At 38.6% G+C, this 22,330-nt stretch overlaps 1 long non-coding RNA gene across 1 annotated transcript in view; it reads right to left on the bottom strand.

Annotated features, from left to right (window-relative positions):
* Positions 1-22,032, bottom strand: part of LOC309857016 — a 94,073-nt gene extending 72,041 nt beyond the window's left edge. The window contains exon 1 of the long non-coding RNA XR_014307442.1: positions 21,990-22,032. This is a non-coding gene — a long non-coding RNA (uncharacterized lncRNA). The remainder of the gene's footprint in view (positions 1-21,989) is intronic.
* Between the last annotated feature and the right edge of the window lie 298 nt (positions 22,033-22,330).

The raw sequence follows: 22,330 nt of genomic DNA, 5'->3' as shown, positions 1-22,330 counted from the left end.
ACTTACCTAAAAAATATGATGTGGTTAACTTTATATGCCAATCCAAGTGTTATTGGAACAGGAATTAAAAAAATAGCTTAGGGGCGCCTAGGTGGCACAGTGGATTAAGCCACTGCCTTCAGCTCAGGTCATAATCTCAGGGTCCTGGGATCAAGTCCTGCATCAGGCTCTCTGCTCAGCAGGGAGTCTGCTTCCCTCTCTCTCTCTCTGCCTGCCCTCTGTCTACTTGTGATCTCTCTCTGTCAAATAAATAAATAAATAAAATCTTAAAAAAAAAAAAAGAATGACTGTACTTTTAAAAAATAGCTTAAAAGGAGCGCCTGGGTGGCTCAGTGGGTTAAGCCGCTGCCTTCCGTTCAGGTCATGATCTCAGGGTCCTGGGATCAAGCCCCACATCGGGCTTTCTGCTCAGCAGGTAGCCTGCTTCTCTTCCTCTCTCTCTGCCCACCTCTCTGCCTACTTGTGATCTCTCACTGTCAAATAAATAAATAAAATATTTTTAAAAATAGCTTAAAAGTATATGATAAAATAATGATATACATATACAAGGAAAAGAAAGATACTATACTGTGAATATAAATTAAGTGAAAATTGTTGAAATAAAGAATACAATAAATGGAGACTAAGATGAATATAGCTGTAAAATGAATAAATGAGTTGGGAAAAACAAACAAATTAATGACTTCTGCCCAAATACAGCAGAAGAGAAAAAAAAAATAAAGAAAATATTTAAATAAGTACTGAGATAAATTTTGGAGAATTAAAGAAAGATAAAAGATACCAGACTTAAAATGATGCCAAACATGAGATATCAGAAACAAAACAAAACAAAAACTACACACACTAAAAACCACTCGTATACATTATGGTGAGTTTTAAGAATATCAAAAACAGAGAAGAGAATAAATGATGCCCAAGAGAAGAACAGATCACCTAAAATGTACAAGAATAATACTGACAGCACAATTCTCAATAGTAATAGCATATAAAGAGACAGCTGGGAGTTTTTATAGATGGAAAAGATATTTGAAACTAGGTATTATACATCAATCCAAATTATTGATTAAATTTGAGAGCACAGTAAAAATACAATGAAGCATGTTAGGTCTTAGAACATTTATCACACAGAGACACACATTTTGGAAAACTTCCTTGGAAGACAGCTCAATTGAGATCGAGAAAACAGAATTATGTACTCAAAGGCACATTTTGAAGGAAGGATTGAATATAGTCTGCACTGCAAATATTCTTTAATCGTATGTTCTGAATTTCCTAAATTTAAGAAGTATTTGTTCAAATATTTATCTTTAAATAAATCCTAGGAGACTTTTTCTTGGATTCTGGAAAATCAGTCCATTTGGATACAAATCTTTTTGTCACTGATGGAAATTTTGATAGCCCTTAACTGTGGAATGCCTAATGTATTGTTACAGCAATTGTGATTTGCCAATACATGGGTGATGTGTGTGTGTTGTGTGTGTTTATATTTATTTTTGATGGTTTAACTCTTCTATGAGATTTTTAAGTAGACATGATTTTAATAAATTATGATTTGTTGAAATTTATCTGAGGTCATATATAATAAAATGAAATTTGTGTGAACTAAAGAAGTGCATCTCCATTTTTTTTGTTTTAAGAGTAGACTGGTCTTTAAAAATTGTCCAAAGAAGTACATTATATTCATTATTAAATTTGATAATATACAATAAAGTATTTATGGTCATACTGGACCATATCAAATTCTACTATTAATTCATATTCATAATTACCATAAGAGGAAAAAGGGATATTTTTCAAAATAATAAAAAATTAGCGTATTTTTCAGAATATGATATAGTGTTATTCACTGAACTGAGGGAACAAATGTCAAAGTCTAACACAGTTTACAGAATGTTTTAACATAAATTGAAATTTAAATCTGACCAAATTTCACAGTTTTAAGTAAAATGATAGCACTTTATATTCTTGAAAAGTGGTAAGTGACCCAAAACATGGCTTAGAAAAACAAATTTAACACTACACTAGTCTGAGATGGTTAAGTTATGGTACAACTTGCCATTGTGTATCATCAAATGGTATATTTTTTTCTTTTGGGCTTGTCATTATATTTTATTTTAGCCATTCTGGTAAGTGTGTAGTGATATCTCAGTGTCATTTTAATTGCATTTCCTTGATGTCTAATTATGTCAAAATATATTACTTTGATGTTTAATGCTCTGAACTTTCTCAGTTCAAGACCATGAAGCCACTTAGGAAAAATACAGTTGCAGAGGCACTCATAGACCAACTCTTATTTCGAAATAAGAAGAAACATTACTACCCATTCCAACAAAAAATAGATTTGTTATGCAGCAGGGATTTTATAAATTACCTGACACAACTTATATAGTAAGATGAAATGGGACAGGCGGCTTCTTGCAGCTATATACAACATCATTTTAATTTCAATTTTCAGTATAATTTTTCCAAGGTATACACAGAATATATATTTAATGTAAATTGTGAACATTTTAAACTCTGTATATGGAAATTAGTCAATTTTAAGTTTATAACAATCAAAATTAACGGAAGTTTATTTTAAATTAGTTAGCTTTCTCTGCATTGCAAGACAGAATAATCAAGAATTGGTAAGAAAAAAGTAATCTCTGTAAAATTACCGGGGGTGCATTATAAAGTGTTCGGTAACTGATCAAACTCACAATTTGGATTGAATGGCAAGTGATTTTTAAAATCTGGAACTCATTGTCAATTTTTTTTTCTTCATTGTGTCTTAATAATTTACTGTGTTCATTTGCATGGAAGTGAAGAAAAATGCATGACATTTCATCTCAACACTAACACCTTTAACTGGCAACTCTGAATGTACTTTACAGCAGTGTAACAAAGTAAAGATCAATGATGTTTCATGAAATATCTGTTATAATTCTCAAGGAGATAGGGAGTTTGTGCAAAAATGCAAATCACTTTGCGACTAAACACATTGTTTATTTCAGCTAATTTTAAGAAAATATGCTGAGAATCTCTCAAAAAAGGAAGCAATGATTTAGGTTTGCCTTCAAAATCCTTATCTAATCCTGAACCAACAGCACATAGTTCAAAGAGCAACTAATTTGAGTAGCTCCAATTTACACATTTCCTAACAATGCTTAATTTAGTGGAATTTCTGTCCAATTATGGTAATTTGATGTAATGAAAGACAAAAGTTCAAAAAGATCATCCTTAATTTATATAGATGCCAAACTCTGCATTTTCTGAATGACGCCCAGGAACGTATTTTCAAAAACAAACAAACAATGCCAGAACCACTATTAGGTCATCTCTAGGCAGAAAGTGACTCAGAGCTTACATTACTCTCTCCCTGAAAGTATACTGTAGGCACTGAAACTACTACCCTGAGTCTGTGCTATCAAATTCCTTAAGTTAGAAAGTTTTAAAACCCGTCTGTGTGGGAGTATTTCATTTACAGATAGAGATTTGGTTGTTTATACATTTTCATACTTGATTTTTAGGGTGTAATAACTATGTTTTAAAATTCATGGTGGTTTTGAATACTGTTGGATAATTGAGCTAAAATGGTATATCCATTCCTCCTAGGAAACAGAAATTATAGAAAGGTAGTGCTTTTCAAATCTGACATCTTTGAGTCATTGTAGTTTCATATAAATGCAATAGGAAAAGTGTCATTCATGTTTATGATATTTTCTATAAATAAATTAGAATGTACTGGAGGCCTGATATAAAGTGGGATGCCTAAACTTCAGTAAGATCTTGTTTTCAATTCAAAATAAATTTTATTTTTTATTTTTTTATAATGTCCCTCAATTTCAGATAAGCACCCCCATAAGGTCCACTCCGTTTTTTTAAAGATTTTATTTATTTTATTTGACAGATAGAGATCACAAGTAGGCAGAGAGGCAGGCAGAGAGAGAGGGAAGAGGAAGCAGGCTCCCTGCTAGGCAGAGAGCCCGATGCGGGGCTCGATCCCAGGACCCTGGGATCATGACCTGAGCCAAAGGCAGAGGCTTTAACCCACTGAGCCACCCAGGCGCCCCCAAAATAAATTTTAAATTGAATTATGCACCTCTAAGTTCAGAGACAATAAACATCAACCAACACAATTAATAAGTTCTATTTCTTGAAATTTCGGGAACATTGATAGTCTCATCTCCTGGAAGAACAACAGCTAAAATTTTAGGTCATGGATTCCTGCTAAAATATCACTTTCCCAAAGAAAATTAATGTTAGGAATTTTCATTGATTGTTATTGATCATGAAGAATATAACAACCACGATAAAAAGAGTAGGAAAAACATGATATCTCATCTGTAAGGGCATGTGGAAAGTAGGAAATGCTAATAAAAATAACTACCATTATTTCCTAAGTTAACATAATATAACAGAACAAAAATATTTCAAAACAATGTTTTCTTTTTTTTAAGATTTTGTTTATTTATTTGACAGAGAGAGATCACAAGTAGGCAGAGAGGCAGGCAGAAAGAGAGGAGGAAGCAGGCACCCTGCTGAGCAGAGAGCCCAATGTGGGACTCGATCCCAGGACTCTGAGATTATAACCTGAGCCAAAGGCAGCGGCTTAACCCACTGAGCCACCCAGGCGCCCCCATAACAATATTTTCTAGGCTCATTCTGATAACTCTTTTCTACATTCAAATTTAAAGGTTGAGGCATGTGATATATATTACACAAAAAACATCCCAAGGAATTCGTTAAAAAAAAACTTTAATAAAGAACAAATCCAAAGGAATTTCTTTTCTAATTTAATTAACAAATTATGAATTGACTTACCTATTTCATCACAGTGTATCAGGCACCAATAATATTTTTTAATCGTCACACCTGATGCAATAGTTATCATCTTTCAGACATACTGATCACGAACAAGCAAATAAACAAGAGCACCGTAGCTTAAGATCTACCTGCATAAATATAGGCTACTTCAGACAATCTCTTCACCACAACATAGAAATGAATAGAAATCATACATGCTCTGTATGGACATACAGATGAGATAGAAGGGGATGGATGTTAATATATGCAGAATCTTTATTAATTACATTGTAAACCATAATATGGAAAAACAGAATACAATTTTAGAAATACCCAGGTCACCATCATTGTTTTATTTTTATATGTGTAGATAAGGAGTTTAATAAACAATCCATGACTATTCAACTCTTTATATTTTGAAAATTTTAGTAAAAGTAACAAACCTACCACCTAGAAAATTATACTTATCTGCAACATACAGCTTTGCCAGCATGGTAGAGGAAAAGCAAAACAAAATAAGTAAGAAAAGTTTAACATTTCACAAGAGATTTGCTTTTATTTTTTATTTATTATTTTTTATTTTTCATTAATTATTTACTTCTATTTTCTACTTTATTTTAATGAAAATGTCATGACCATAACATAAGAGCAGAATTAAACCAACATGAGAAATTATTTTTTCATAAGTTAAAATAAACTAGCTTGGTGATTAATTCAAAATTATATTACAAATTTCAGTGTTCTTGAAGTAAGTATCACTGCATAAACAAATGAGTCAGGAGTCATAAACTAATGATGATTCTAAATGTTATTTAGAGAGACATTCTGTACTTAATATATTTCAAATATTCTACACAAGGCAAAGTGGATCCAAGTAATCTGTAGGCAAAATAAGATTTTAGAGAAGTATATATTTCCAACAGTATTTATAAAATATTACCTTTATGTAAGGCATCATCCTGGACTTTGTGGAAAACACACAAAGGAGTAAGAAGTGGCCCTTCAAGAAACATATACAATATCAAGGTTTAACATGAAGCAGCATGTCTTCTCTAAGTAAAAAAAAAAAAAAAAAACATTGTACCAACTGACTTTACTGAAACTTTATATTTATTGCTCTCATTTTAGGTCATAGTGTCCTTCTGCATGCAGGCTGCTATAACGGACATGATATAGACTTAATAGCTTATAAAGAACAGGAATTTATTTCTCACAGTTCTAGAACGGAGAAGTTCAAGTTTAAGGAATGGGCAGATCCAGGGAGAGCCCACTTCCTCATAGATGGCTATCTTCTCACTGTAAACGTACATGATGAATGAATCAAGAGAACTCTCTGGGGTCTCCTTTAAAAGGACTGTAATCCCACTTATGACCTAATCACCTCCCAAAGGCCCCTAAGTTTTAATACTATCACTTCCAGAGTTAGATTCCATAATATGATTTTGGGAGACATAAACATTCACACCATAGTATATATAAACAAAAAAAGACACAAAAACAACAAACAAAAAAATTATTTTAACTACCTATTATTTTCAACTACATAAACTTTTAATTTGTTTCTATATAATATTAAATAACTCATTTCAGTGATTCACTTATATCCAATGCATCTGAGTGCAATTAAATTTGCTTACCCAGCATATCCAGAAGCATATTTCTTCAGACTATCCCATTCCCCACCTTACAGGATTTACCACAATTAGAAGACATGGGATAGAGGATAGATAGATAGATGTATACATAAACACACTTGTACATACACATATGCATATTTTTTCCTGTTAATGATACTCATGCAAATAAAATTTAAGCTCAAGAAACCTGTCTTGTGTGTTACTTAATATCCAGTTTTTAGTCAACATCCAAAAACAAATAATCCAATAAAACCATGGATAGAAGACATGAACAAGTGTTTCCCCAAAGCACACATTCAAATGTTCAGTAGATACATGAAAAGATGTCCATCATCATGTATCATCAGGAAATTGCAAAGCAAAACTAGAAAGAGATACCACCTCACACCTGTCAGAATGGCTAAAATCAACACTACAAGAAACAAAAGGTGTTGGAGAGGATGTGAAAAAGTAACACTTGTGGGGGCTGCCTGGGTGGCTCAGTGGGTTAAGCCTCTGCCTTCAGCTCAGGTCATGATCTCAGGGTCCTGGGATCAAGTCCCACATCGGGCTCTCTGCCAGGCATGGAGCCTGCTCCCTCCTCTCTCTCTCTCTACTTGTGATCTCTCTCTGTCAAATGAATAAAATCTTAAAAAAAAAAGTAACAATTGTGAACTGTTGGTGGTGATGCAAACTGATACAGCCATATTTGAAAACAGTATGGAATTTCCATAAAATTTAAAAATAGAAGTCCTTTGTGATCCAACAATCCTGTTGGTGTGTATTTACCCAATGAATATAAGAAAACTTATTCAAAGGGATTCTAGCACCCCTATGTTTATAGCAGCATTATTTATAAAGCTAAGATATGGAAAGCACCCAAGTATCCATCAATTGATGAATAAATAAAGAATAAGTGGTATGTATATACAATGGAATATTATTCTGCCATAAAAAAGACTGAAATCTTGCCATTTGCAATAACATGGTTGGAACTAGACAGTATAATGCTAAAAGTGAAATAAGTCAGTCAGAGAAAGACAAATACCTTTACTCATATATGGAATAAAAGAAACAAAACAAACAAGCAAAGGGGAAATAATAAGACATAGAAAGAGAAACAAAGCAAGAAACAGACATTTCATTACAGAGAACAAACTGATGGTTACTTGACGGGATCTGAAAGGAGTGATGGATTAAATAAGTGATGGGGGTTAATTAGAGCACTTGTCATGATGAGCACTGAGTGCTATATGTTATATTGTACACATGAAACTAATACAACCATATATGTTAACTAACTGGATTTCAAATGAAAATTTTTTAAAATCCCAGTTTTTAGCTCACATTCTGGCTTACAAAAGGGATTTAGTCAGGAATTTGGAGATTAGTTAATGAACAAAAAAGGGGTGAACAGGCAGTTGTTAGATAAAATTACTATCCTTTCTGGCATTATCTTATACCTTTTATCTAGAAGTATTTTTAGCACTTTAGACTCTTCCTATTTTATTTTGAGTCATTAAACAAAAATTTCCTCAAAGGACCTTAGACTCCATCCAATTTGAGCAACAGTGTGAGAGAGGAAATGGTGTCAGGAGGAAAAAAAAAAAAAAGATGAATCTACTTTTGTTTACTAGTGAATGCATAGTTCTTCCACAGAAGAAGCTCTAAATGGAAAGGGCTCCAGCTTTATATGTGTTCAGTCATATGTTCAGAAGTAGGTAACACTATCAAAAAATATAAAGCATCTGAGATTATTTTCCCTTATTTGAAAGCTGGTGTATGAGTCTGCCGTAGTTTCTTGGGTGTTGATAGAAGACGCAGACTCATGGTTCAGAAATAATATAGTTTATTATTCACAGCAATAGAGGTAGCCAGAATATTAACAGTATTTGTGTGTGTGTGTGTATTTGTGTGTGTGTGTGTGTGTGTGTGTGTGTAGGGGTGGGAGTTATATATCAGTTCTGAGCCTCAGTTCCCACAAGAAGAATCAAAACAGAGGCAGATAATATTTGCAAACACAACAGGTTAAGTTAAAAAAAAAGATACTATTTCTGTCTTCCAAGTCTATTCAATACATCCATCTTCAAAGGATGGCCTAGAACAAATAATAAATGCAGAAATGTAAGCAACCAATTGAAAAGTGTCTCCCAAGAAACACACTTTGAGAGTCTTCATTTGACAAAAATACTATAGGATATTACATGGATCAGGTGCATTGAATACTGGAAGGTTAAAATTACAAGGGACCAAATATTTTTAAGCAGTTCTGGCATCCAGTAGAGTTCACATAGGTTTTATAAGATTGAGGAAAGAAGCCATCAAAACCTGGGCCCAGGGGCCCCTGGGTAGCTCAGTGGGTTAAGCCTCTGCCTTCGGCTCAGGCCATGATCTCAGGATCCTGGGATCAAGCTCTGCATCAGGCTCTCTGTTCAGCAGGGAGCCTGCTTCCCCCCCCCCTGCCTCTTTGCCTACTTGTGGTCTCTGCCTGTCAAATAAATAAATAAAATCTTAAAACAAAACAAAACAAAAATCCTGGGCCCAATTTTCCCAAAAGTATGATTCTGATTCTAGTCTCTATGATGTTATCCCTTGAAGACAATGCCTCTAATTGAGTTGAATTAGTTTACTAAAGAGCATACCCCCATTTGTTGTAGGAGATGAACAATATGCAAGAGGCAAAATGCCACATGGAAGCCACCTGGTCTTCAGTGGAATATAGAATCAGTTCCTTTGGGATGAATTTGTTCCACATTTGACTTCCCACTTAAGGGAAAATAAGAGTGCCTTCTAATAGATTTTAAATAGGAAATGACAACGGAAGCTTATACAAGATTATAAAATGGGAAATTTCATTTAGATAAGCAATCATTTCAAAGTCATCTTCTTAATATTACAGACTCTTCACATAATCATAATTTTATTTTGGTATTATATGGTAATTTCAAATATAGTAAATATAAAGAATTTACCTCTGTAATTATAGCGAGTCTGGTCATAGTTTAATGGCAACAAATCTTCAATTTAGAAGTATGGTCTACCAATTATTAATACATTTGGAAATGGTGTGTCATCTTCACTCCACTTGTCTCACTAAAACAGTGAGCCAAAAAAAGTAGGTCCAAGCTGTTTACTATGGTCAAAATGGGTTGCTTTTGCACTTGGTAAAGAAGCAGTCATATTTTGGAAGAAGAAACTGAGGCTATTAATATTTTCAACTTATTTTCAGAAAAGGAAAGAAAGGATAATCTAAGCTAAAGCCAAAATCTTACACAAGGTGGCAGGAGAATGATCTTTTCCCAGATAAAGGGTTTTTCATCTTAGCCATGTTAGGAGGAAGAAGAGATGAGACATTGTGGACTTGACTAACGTTTGTACACTGTTCAAAAAGTTTTCAAAATAATGTGTATTATTTTTCTTCTTTTAGTTGAGACAAAAACAAACAAACAAACAAAAAACACTAATGAGCTTACTCTTAAAAGGAGGTAAACAAGAAACTAGCAAAGATTGAGTGTTAGGTATTGTCCCCCTCCTTTTCTTTTTAACTATGTTATGTTAGTTACCATACAATACATCATTAGTTTTTGACGTAGTGTTCCATGATTCATTGTTTGTGTAAAACACCCAATGCCCCATGCAATATGTGCACTCCTTAGTACCCATCACCAGTCTCACCCATCCCCACATCCTTCTCATCTTTAAAACCCTCAGTTTGTTTCTTGGAGTCCATAGTTTTTCATGTTTCATTTCCCCTTCCAATCCCCCACTTCATTTTTCCTTTCCTTCTCCTAATGTCCTCCATGCTATTCCTTAGGTTCCACAAATAAGTGAAACCATATGATGATTGACTTTCACTGCTTGACTTATTTCACTTAACATAATCTCCTACATTCCCATCCATGTTGATGCAAAAGTTGGGTATTCATCCTTTCTGATGGCTGAGTGATATTCCATTGTATCCATAGATCACATCTTCTTTATCCGTTTGTCTGTTGAAGGGGATCTTGGCTCTTTCAACAGAATGGCTATAGTGGACATTGCTGCTATGAACACTGGGGTGCATATGGCCCTTCTTTCCAGTAAAATAGAGCTAGCCTATGACCCAGCGATTGCACTACTGAGTATTGACCTCAAAGATACAGATGCAGTGAAAAGAATTAGGTATTGTTAAAGCACAAATGCAGGGGATAGAAGTTATGGTACAGAAGAGGGAAGGGCAACCATATGGCAGAGTAGAATAAAGTAGCTCAGGAAGAAATTAGTCATATCCAGATATTGTAAGGCATGTGGGGTTGGCAGGGAGAGCATGAGAAATCATGAGAGAAGAGAGAGAAAATGGACCAGGCAGGAGAGGTTTATAACATTTTAACATCTAAGGTAAGCATATGCAAAGCAGAATAGGGAAAGAAATAAAAGTTCTTATAAGAATCAATACATAAGGAATAACGTGGAGGACACTGGGAGATGGAGAGAAGTGTGCTGGGGGAAATCGGAGGGAGAGACAAACCATGAGAGACTGTGGACTCTGAGAAACAAACTGAGGGTTTTGAAGAGGAGGGTGGCAGGTGGTTGGGTGAGCCCAGTGGTGGGTATTAAGGAGGGAATTTATTACATGAAGCACTGGGTGTGGTGCATAAACAATGAATTTTGGATCCCTGAAAATAAACTAAAAGAAAAAAAAGACTGACTACAGACATGGAACTCAGTGTAACACAGATATGGAACTCACTGTAATACCAGCCACTTCCCACCGACACACACAGACTATGATAATAATAAATAATAATGCAATTAAGAAAATTGCCTGCCAAATAATTTTTCCTCTTTTTTATTTTTATGATTATTATTTTTATTTTATTTTTAAAGTTTTTATTTAAATTCCAGTTAGTTAAAATAAGGTTAATATTAGTTTCAGGTGTACAATATAGTGATCAACACTGCCATACAATGGCTTAAATAAAAAAATGAAAAAAATTTTTTTAAAGATTTTATTTTTAAATAAAACCTCTACACCCAAGGTGGATTTCAAACGTACAACTCCAAGATCAAGATTTATATATTTTACTGACTGTTCCAGCCAGGCACCCCAACAAATAAAAATTTTATAAAATTGTTGAGTTTGTTGGAGTCTCATTTGCTTAGTCAGTTAAGTGTCTGCCTTTGGTTCAGATCAGGATCTCAAGAGTCCTGGGATCGAGCCCCATATTGCTCATGCTCTCTCTCTCTCTCTGGCTTTTGCTCTTAAATAAATAAATAAAATATTTAAAAAAAAATTGTTGAATTTGTTTAACTAGTTTTAAACTAGTAGACAGAGATGAAGATAAAGTATGATGTCATGGCACGGAATAATACAACTTACACTTTTTAAAAAAAAATGTGCAATGCAAGTTACCTCACTTCTTTTATCACCACACTGGGACTTTCCCTACTGAGTTGTTGTAATGTAAGGACCTATTTTATATTTTTATATTTTAGCAAGAGGCTTTCATTGAGGTTAACCCTTAAACTGTCCTTGCTCCCCTTCCCCCAGGGGATTCACTTAAAAACAAGTCCTGGAAATCAGCTCCAGGTAACAAAGCCCATATACAAGGGTGGGTCAGGCCAGGTGGAGACATCAATGAGCGGAGGGGGGGGGGGCGGTGTTTGCATGTTGTCTCCCTAGATACTAATGAGTATGCCCCACTCCTCCGCCCTTCGGGAACCTTTTTTGCACCAATCCTAATCAAGGTGTAATAGGCTGTGTCAAATGTGTATACTAGGGTAAATTGAACCTCAATTGGTCACCTAGCCTCACTGTGGAGTTTCCTGTGTGTGTTAAAATCTCATTGGTCACCTGTGCGTGGCCAGGCCTGACTGCATGGCCTTTGCCCTTAAAAGCTAGACTGTGAAACAGCAAAGGGTTGCCTTCTCTCATAAGAGGTGTGGCCCCAAACGTTCGGTTAGATTCTTGATGCTTCGCATGAAATAAAGCTTTGCTTGACCTTTGCTTTACATCAGTCTCGCTCCTTTAATCATAGACCCATTATTGGGGCATAACAGTATTAATCTTAAAGTTATAAGTCCACAATGCATCCATCATCCATTCTACCCCTTAACATTCCCCTTTGGACAGACCCATGATCTAGAACAAGCCTTATTTTATAGTGCCTTGTAGGTGATTTTGGCTGCTGCCTAAATTGCCTACTTTCCTCTCACCATTACCACGGAAATTGGGTCCACTGAAACAAAGGGGTAGTGTAAGAAATTAACACTTCCATAAATCTCTTTAAATAATAAAGTATAAGATAGTGATACCTTTTTTCTGCCACATAACCAATTCTTGCAAGAATAAGGTCATATAAAAGAATTTACAACACATGCTAGCATTATCCTACTGGACCCAGATCATTTGTATGTTTCTCTGTCTCTGAGAAATGTAGTTATTTACATGACTGAAACCTGAAAATTGTTTGATATGACCACTAATATCACCTTCTTTTTTTAAAGCCTGTTTAAGGCTTCTGTAATACATAGGTTTTTTAAAAACTTATTAAGCATATTGTATATATCAAACACTTTAAAAATCTCTGCTTTAAAAAAAAAAAAACTCTACCTCAATGGAACTTTGAGTCTGAAAAAGATACAGGCAATATACAAGGCAACAGATAGAATAATTACATATTTGATTATATACTCTGAGGATGTCACATTAAATTGATATGAAAACGATCAGAAGGATCTGGATTTCTTGTCAAAATTTTTTGCCTTACAAAGAAATTGATATTTAGGGATAGTTGTTACTGAAAGAGGTCCTGTGTCAACCAAAAATGTTAAATCATGATCTCGCTAAATTTTCCAGTTGTGATCATTGCTTTGTTTAGCTGTCTTCTATTAAGACTGAATTTAGTAATTCAGTCTCAGATTTCAGTAAGTCTTTTTTTAAAAGATTTTATTTATTTATTAGAGAGAGAGAGGGAGGGGCAGAGGGAGAGGAAGAACCAGACTCCTTGCTGAGCAGGCAGCTGATGCAGGACTGGATCCTAGTACCCTGGCATCATGACCTAAGCTGAAGGAAGACACTTAACCAACTGAGCCACCCAGGCACTCTAGACTGTAAACTTCTTAAAGGTAAAAAAGTTTATTCTTCTAGTAGTTCCACAGACATTTCTAACATCCATAAGAAAGCATGTACTGATGTAAAATGCCAGCAAATCAAATTATTTAAAAAAGAAAGAAAGAAAGAAAAGATATATCTGGATAAAGAGAAAAACAGAAAATCTAATAATACATTGAATTATTAGAGCAAAGAGTGGAGGAAGAGAAAATAAATATGAAATAGAGATTTCCACTAAAAGAAAAAAATTGAATAAGGCAGGAGATTTAGAAAATTATTATGACAGACTTGAGAAAAAAATAAAATAGGAATTTTTAGAAAATAGCAATAAATGAAAAGGTAAATTGTTCCTACCTTTATAATATTAGCTGTTTGTTGTTGTTGTTGTTGCTAATTTACCTATTTAAGCTAATAAACAAAGAAAGGTTTCATTTAGGAATAAGGTTTCTATGTATATATATATATATATATATATATATATATATATATATTTTCCATTTAGGGATAAGGTATATATATATATATTTTAATTTTAATTGTTAGAAAATGTGTCACAGAAAGTGTTTAAACTTTAAGATACAGATGCAACATGTAATGAACTGCATTGTTTGAACGTCTAATTTGTAAATGCTGTTAGAGGAAACTTGGTGGAAATGTTCCTATGTGCTTGTGTTTCTGGAACTATGTATATTTATTAATAAGGAATAGTTTAAAATTATGAAATGACCAGGAGTGGACAATTTTCCTAATCCTATCAGCTCTTTGCAGCTCTTTTATTAGCCCCCTTCAGGAATATCAGCTTTTTTATCTAATTAAATTTTATATTAATGTGCTTTTGACTTTTGGCCTTTCTCTTCCTTCTGTTCTTTTTTTTCCCCTAAATTACATGTTTCTGTTTAACAGCTACTATCAATTCTTTGATATGAATTCTCAACATCAATTTACTAACTCCAGAGATGAAGGAGCATCAATATTTAGAAGCGAAGAATACAAAGCCTTGGGCATCTGGATGGCTCAGTCACTTAAGCATCTGCCTTCGACTCAGGTGGTGATCCCAGGGTCGTGGGATGGAACCCCAGGTTGAACTTTCTGCTCAGCTGGGAGCCTACTTCTCCCTCTCCTTTTGCCTGCAGCTCCCTTTGTTTGCGTTCTCCCTCTCTTTGTCAACGAAATAAAATATAATAAAATAATGTAAATAATACATTTATTTATTTATTAAAATGCAATTATTACACAATGCATAATGTATTGCATAATTATAATAATGGTTAAATAATTTATTAAATATTTATATTAAATATATCAATTTAATTAAATAAATATTTTTAGAATTTAAAATATTTCAAATTTAGATTATTAAATATTAAATCATTAATTTAATAAATAAATATCTAAACATAATTAAATAAAATAATTTATTTATTAAAATGAATAAAATAATGTTGTCATTATCTCAGCATGTATTTTTAAATAGTCTAAAAAAAAATCTAATAAAGTCTAAATACATTGAGTTCAGATATTTATACAAGTTAACCCAGACACTCAACCCACAGTTTCAAAACTTTTGTTTTTATCTACTACTCAAAATACGATTTTAATGTATTTATTTGTAACTTTGACATAGCAAGGAAACTTGGAGGAAAAGGAGACATTTGCTTTTAATATTTGAAAATTATTTTGTTGATTTAAAAAAATAAAAACCTTAACACGTGAGCATTTCTTCTTAAATAACACTGTGAAGTTTCTGAGTCGCATTCTATTAAAAGTGCTGATAAAATGGCCTCAGTTACTCATTTAAATTATCAGCTGAATGGGTAACAAATGAAGTAGAGAGCTTTTTAATTATTTATGAATGTATTGCTTGTGGATGGAGTGCCACATAGAGTTACCTCTCTTTTTGGCTTTGTTTTGTGAGCAGCAGTGGAATCTATGAATGAGATTAAACATAAGGACATTCACAGAAATTCTTAATGAACTTCTGGGGAAGGGCAATAAGTGCAAGGAAAAACTGCAGCAAGACTAATTACAAATTTCAAGTGGTCATCGCTTAATTATAGAAGCTTTTAAGTTCAAGTAATATATCTTTTTCATGAGCCTATCATATTGTATTAATTACCACAAACTGCACTCTTGAACACTTATCTTTTCACATATTTCTTATTCTTAGTACTTAAAATTACCCTTATGATTGATAAGTAAATGGATTTTACTGACAATGCATTTATTTACATAAATAAATAATGCTGTTTATATATATAAAAACAATTGAATGTGTTCAATGAATTTTTTTTCAAATTAACATCTTAATTCTACCACATTAGTTACAAATAGATATAGACTTTATAGATTCATCAAATATTTTATTCTCAAATTTATATGTCCTTTGTGAAGTAAATGAAACTGTATATATTAAATATAATCCTATCACATGTAACAGTTACTAGTGCATCCCAGGACATACATAGGTCAGGTCCTCCTCAAGGCATCACGGATAACTGGATTTCACTTTCTATCCTAGGAGTCTTCTGTATATTTCTGTGGCTTTTATACTACAATCAGGAGGAAGAATTCTTTTGCTAAAAGCTTCCAAATGACTATGCGAGTAGATTATTTGTAGACTAGTGATATAATATTATAGTTTAATATGTGAAGCATGATAAAATAAAATGCTATTGCCATATTTAATTTGTTCAGTAAAGCATTCATTTAGTTATCAAGCATTCATTTTCTTTTTTTAAAGATTTTATTTATTTATTTGACAGACAGAGATCACAAGTAGACAGAGAGGCAGGCAGAGAGAAAGGAAGGGAAGCAGGGTCCCTGCTGAGCAGAGAGCCTGATGTGGGGCTCTATCCCAGGACTCTGGGATCATGACCTGAGCAGAAGGCAGAGGCTTTAACACACTGAGCCACCCAAGAGCCCCAAGCATTCATTTTCTTTATACAGAAGAGATAGAACAATATTATATAGTAGAAAAGACAGTAAATAATCTAGAAACCTTGATCATTTTGTTTTGGCAATTTTAGAACATAAAATTAGCTAAAGCTCAAGTGCAAGTTATATTTGTATCATAGGAGGAAAAGTTAATTAAAAGTTTGTTTATTACCATAGTTTAACACTTCAACGAAATGATAACGAGTCCAAAATCAATGAATATATGAAGTATACAATAAAAACAATAATCTTGAGTGTATGTGACTCACTGTAGGTATTGATAGGCTAGAAATCAAAGGGAAAGTATCTATAGGGTTTGTTCAGTTCCATGCTCATCAGATTAATAGGCTTTCTCATATTGCTTCCTTCACCACATTAATTTGTCTAATGAAGTTTTCAAGAGTTAAAGACAGTGATAGGTTCATGGCTGGAGAGAAGGTACAGAATCTAAGATAGTTCAGCAGTGCTTATTATTTAAGAGAAAGACAGCATGGGAGGTGAGGGGTATATCATGCATCCTGTTTTCACTCCCTTTGTGGAGCACCTAGCTGGAGGTCATGTAATAATAACCAATGACCAAAAAACAATAAAAAAACCCAAACATCCATGTGGAAGTGCCATCCTTGCCTGGAGATGAGTAGACTGCTCAAACAGATCCTGGGCAGGCATCTCAGCCCAGGCCTGTGCTGGGGAAGCTGGTTCATGGCTTTGGGCGCAATCAGGAAGCCAGCAAACTGACGGGAGAGTGCAGCCAGGGTTAACAGGACTGATGATCTTTTTGCAGCCAGGCCGCGGGTGGACACCCGCTCAAGAAGCCAGGCTAGGAGGCTGCCCAGCGCCAGCGCTGGCAAAGCTTGCAGCCCCCGGGGCTTCCCCCCGCGCCCCAGCCAGGGCGGGGCCTCAGGAGGGAGGGGGGCGGGGCGGCGCGGAGAAGGGGCTTTGCTAATTGCCAAAGCGAAAAGGGAGCTCGCGGAGGACTCAGGAGGGAGGGGGGCGGGGGCGGGTGGAGGGCGGCGGGGAGAAGGCGCTTTGCTAATTGCCGAAGCTGGAAGTGAGCTCACAGAGGATGTGGCTGAGAGTCTGGGAGGAGGTGGAGGGGCTGGCGGAGGAGGGGCGGGCAGCGCCGCGGTGCTGTGCTGCGGCCCAGTCGGGACTGCAGGACCCACCGGACTCGCCGCCCATACGCTCCCATGTGAGGCTCCGCTGTCCCGCTCCTGCTGCCTGCTGCCCCTCCCTGCCCCAAGGCTTCTCCGGACCACCCTCTGCACAGGGGTAAAGTGACACCGCGCCGCGCCCTCACCTGGAGCAGAAAGCGCGGACCCGACCTGGGGGCGGAGAGGGAGGTTGTGGAGGCCCAGCCTCCCGGAACCCCAGGGCACCGGGACCACCCCGGACGCTGCGCCAAACCCGGGTCCTCATGGGGTCGGGCTGGGGACAGCGCCTTGCGAGGTGCCCCCCGCCAGCAGGCACGCTAGCCCCCATCTTTCCGCAGCCCCATGCGCCCGTGCTGAGGACCCCCTTCCCTCCCCCGCCGTGGCCCCGCTGCTTTTGTTCTGGACTTGGGATCCCAGGTGGAAACTAGTCCCTCAGACCTCCCTGGCAGCAAGGAGGGCAGGGAGGGATTCTTGGTTTTCTGCCCTGGCTCCTCCTCTCTCCCCATTCACAAGCCTTTTGGCTTCCCTTTCCTCTCCTCATTGTCAGTTTTCTGAAATGGTTTTCTTCTGCATGTTGACCCAAAGAGCTATTTCATGAATGAATATACACGAAACTGAGTTGGGGCCCACCTGTGAGAGCCCACCTGTAGAGGCCTTTCATTAGAATGGTCTCTGGTTCTAGCCTCAGTTCAGAATACTGCATGTACCTGAGGACCAAGTCCAGATGTTTCTTTCATCTCTGACTTGAATTTGAAATCCTCCTCAGACTTCAGCTTCCAGGATTTCTCCAGTCCTTGCTCTCCCACTGTCTTGGTGGGGATCCGCCATGAGTGTTGAACACAGGAATGAATGAATGATATATACCCCAGACTGCTGGGGCTTTGTCTTCTTTTGCTGAGGTTGGAAAGGCTTGGGAGAGACCCCCTGTATGCAGATAGAGAGCTGCATGCAATTGCTTAGATAAACGTGTTCCCCACTTAATTGCTTGGGCATTGAACATTTCGCCCTTAACCTGTGGCTTGAGCAGTTAGGAGGAGACAATCTGGAGGTGAATCAGAAGATGGCTGAATCCACATGGTGGTGGTCTGGGTTTGGGAGATTTTCCTGTAGATTCAAAGGAAAGATATAAATTCTTCCAGTGGGGAGTGGTAAACTTTTTATCGATGGGAGATGGAAAATAAATGGTCTGGTTAAACTTTCCCGCCCCCTCAAAACCCATTATTTGAAAACACAAAAAGCAAAGTGAAGGGAGAAATCCTCCCACTCCCATTCCCACTCACCTCCATAGCCATCTCCTCTTCCAAGAACCTAACAGACAAGGTGCCAAGAAGTGTTAGGTACCAGCAGTGGTCTCAGATCTCATTCAAGAATCATGGTGAAAGGCTTTCAAATAGATTGTGGGGGAACAGGGGTCCAATTAGGGGGGACAAGTTTAAGGTTTGCCTGGTCCCCTAAAAATTAATGGCACTAGAGAAGATGACCTTTGGGAACTATAGCTTAATGGATACAATGTGTTAAAAGCTTCAGTGAGTCATGGTGGGAAGAGGCTATGAGGGCAGCAAACACAGTCCTAGATGATGTTATTAATAGCATTATAGGCTCTAGATTTCCTGTGGTGGTGTTCTTGGCAAGACCAGCCTGGCCAAAGTGGATACTCTCAACCTGGAACAGAGGGTCTTGGAGATGCCAGCACGTGAGGTATGATGAGAGGGTAAAATGATAGGAGGTGTCCTTTGGAAGGACTGACTCCTTGACTTTAAAATGGAGAACTCAAATCTGTACGTGAAATCTTTGTGGCTACAAAGAGGGCCAAGGCCTCCTAAGGCCAAGGTCTCCTCGTCACTTTCAAAGATGTCGAAGAATATATTCAGACATTTCAAAGATGTCCTCATATCATTGGTTCCCACTCTGGAATTCTATCAATAAGGTGAGAGTTCCTCTAGTTGAAAAAGAGATCTAAAAAGACTTCCCTTTCTCATCTAATTTCTGTAACCTCCAGGACACACCCACCTCCCCCTTCCAGCTCTGTAATGAAGCCACAGCTGGTGCCAATTTGTGGAACTCCTTAAAGGCTATTCTCCCTTATATACCCCCGGACCAAGTTCCCATGCTCCCTCACCCGATTTCCTGCACTCACCTCCCACCTGGTGTGTTCACACCTGCAAGTGCCTTTTACCAACCCCTTTGCCAAAAGGCAGCCAGAGTGACCTTTCAAAGACCTATCAGTTCCTGGCATTTGTCTCCATAGAAATCTGCACTGATCTTCTAACAAATTCTCAGTCCTCCAAAGGCACCCATAATCCTCCCATCAGTCTATTCATACCCCTCCAACTGACTGATGCCTGTTCTGCCCCATCTCTCTGCCCTTCAACCACACTGCCTCCTTCTTCCTGTGGAGACCTCTCATGGCACCTGCCTCCAAGCACAGGTGATTCCCATTGATGGGAAGACCCTCTTCTCTCCCCCATCTCCCCACTCCAGTTACTCCCACTTATTCGTGAGCTCACAAGCCCCATGGTACACACTCTCCATGCAGCCTGCTCTCTCTTTTCTAGCACTGGCCTCCGTTTCTAGCTGTGGTTGTGTCATGGATGTCCTTCCCCAGCCAGCCTCCAAGCTCTCCTTCCCTTTAGCTCCAACACCTGACACAGTGCCTGGCACGTAGTAAGCCCTGGCTAGCTTCTAAGAGCCTCACTGAGGGACTGAAAGCATTTTAAAAATGTCACTACGTAGGCTCCAAACTGTAGGCAGAAAAAGCTTTGCCTGGATTGACATTTTAGAGACGTATTGGTCAAGTTGGATGTGTTCACTGACTTTGCCTTGTAAAATTAAAAAAAAAAAAAAGGACCTCTGTATCGCTTCGCATCTACCGAAGGCGCATGTATACTACTAGACCACGTTATGAGCTTAATGGAAGGAGACAAGATGTTTTCGCTAAGAAAATGTATAAGACTGTTGAGGTCAAGTGGGAGGAAACAGTCCGTTTGTAGGAGCATTGCTATCTTACTCTATCACAGCCACTCTTAAAAATCTGACACGGGGTGAGTCAGAATTGTCTGTCGGAGATGAGTTAGATCTGGCTCATGTTCCTACAGACATGAAAGCCAGAAACGAAGAAGGAGGCTTTGAAAGCGTGGGTTGAGGAGGCCGTGTGGTTCACTGCGATGAGCTAAGTGCCCAGGGCCACCAGCAGACATGCTGGCCTGTGTCCGTCCTTTGTTCTGGGGTCCCTCTTGCACCATGTGGTGAGGCTGGTGGCTGGGAGCAGCTCAGGACAGGACCTGGTGGCATCTTACCTCTCCCACCCTCCTGTGGGCTCCAGTGGGCTCCAGTAGGTCCCAAGGGACAGCCTGCCTTCCTTGAAAAGCCCAGTAGCACTGGGAGCAGAAACTGGGGCCAAAGAGTGAGCACCCTGTTTGACAAGCTGGAGCAGCCACCTCTTCTTCAGATGCAGGGGGAGCCCTGGCATGCTGACTCCTCCCTTCTCCCTTTCCCCTTTCCTCTCTTCCTCCCTCTTTCCTTCCCCTCTCTCCTTCCCTGGTGGTGCCCTTTCCCAATGCCCACTTCATCCCTTTTCCTTTCTACATACCTGTCTTCTAGAGTTTCTTCTCTTTCCTCCCCATTACTTCCCTTCATCTGAATCTCCTCTTTGGTCCCTTTGTCCCTGCTCTCTGCTCCTCCTCCCCTTCCCTGGCCCCTGTTCAGCTCCATACTGAATGCAGGCAGAGCTGGACTAACATGCTCACTTGCTAGCTCAGCCACCCTCCAGAGAAGTCACTCTTCGGTGGCCACCTTCCTGACCCCCTGGTCGCTTCTCCACTTGTTCAGATATTGCTCTGAAGTCTGAGGAGGACAGAGCGGGGCTGCCACAGAAGCAGGCCAGAGGAGAAACCAAACCATGTGTCCACACTGTCCCCCAGCACTGCTGCTCTGAGAGCTTTCGGAGTCCTCAACAGGGTTAGGATTTAGGGGCTTCTTCAGAACCGGGAGTGAAAACAACCATAGGTCAAAAGAAAAGCTACGGCCCCCACACAAAAATAATAATCACAAATGAAAACTATGTTAACTCTGAGTCCCAAAGTCGAAAAATTGCCTTGAATCTGTCACTAGAAAGCACCCAAGGCCTCACTCTCTGGGTTCTGGGTGCCCTGGGAATGGCAGGAGGCTCTGACAGGCGCGTGGGAGTGCGGAACTATGGGGGCTAGCCTGCCGGCTGGCGGGGGGAAGGAGGGGGTACCTCCTGTGGCGCCGTCCTGGCCCGACCCCCTGCGGACAGGGTGTGGCGCGGCGTCCGGGGTGGTCCTGGTGCCCTGGGGTTGGCGGGAGGCTGGGCCCCGACCACCCCACACCCCGCTCCTGTCCTGCGTTTTCTGCTTCAGGTGAGGGCGCGTCGCGGTGTCACTTTACCTGTGAGCAGAGGGTCCTCCAGAGAAGCCATGGGGCGGGGAGGGGCAGCAGGGGGCCTGAAGGCCTGAACGGGAACAGGACACCGCGGCGTCAGAGGCTAGGCTGCAGCGTGGGAGCACAGGGGCAGCGAGTATGGTGTGTCCTGCAGTCCCGAATGGGCTGCAGCACAGCACCCTGGCGCTGTGCGCCCCTCCTTCCCGCCTGGGCAATTAGCAAAACCCCTGCTCAAGGCCGCCCCCGACCCGCCCCCCCCTTCCCTCCTGAGTCCTCTGAGAGCTCACTTCCAGCTTCGGAAATTAGCAAAGACCCTTCTCTGCGCTGGCCCCGCCCCCTCACATCTG

The sequence above is a fragment of the Mustela nivalis genome, assembly GCF_964662115.1.
Source record: "Mustela nivalis genome assembly, contig: HAP1_SCAFFOLD_195, whole genome shotgun sequence".
In the NCBI taxonomy this organism is placed as follows: domain Eukaryota; kingdom Metazoa; phylum Chordata; class Mammalia; order Carnivora; family Mustelidae; genus Mustela; species Mustela nivalis.
Note: the sequence above shows the minus strand (reverse complement) of the source record. Positions and strands in the feature narration are given on the sequence as shown.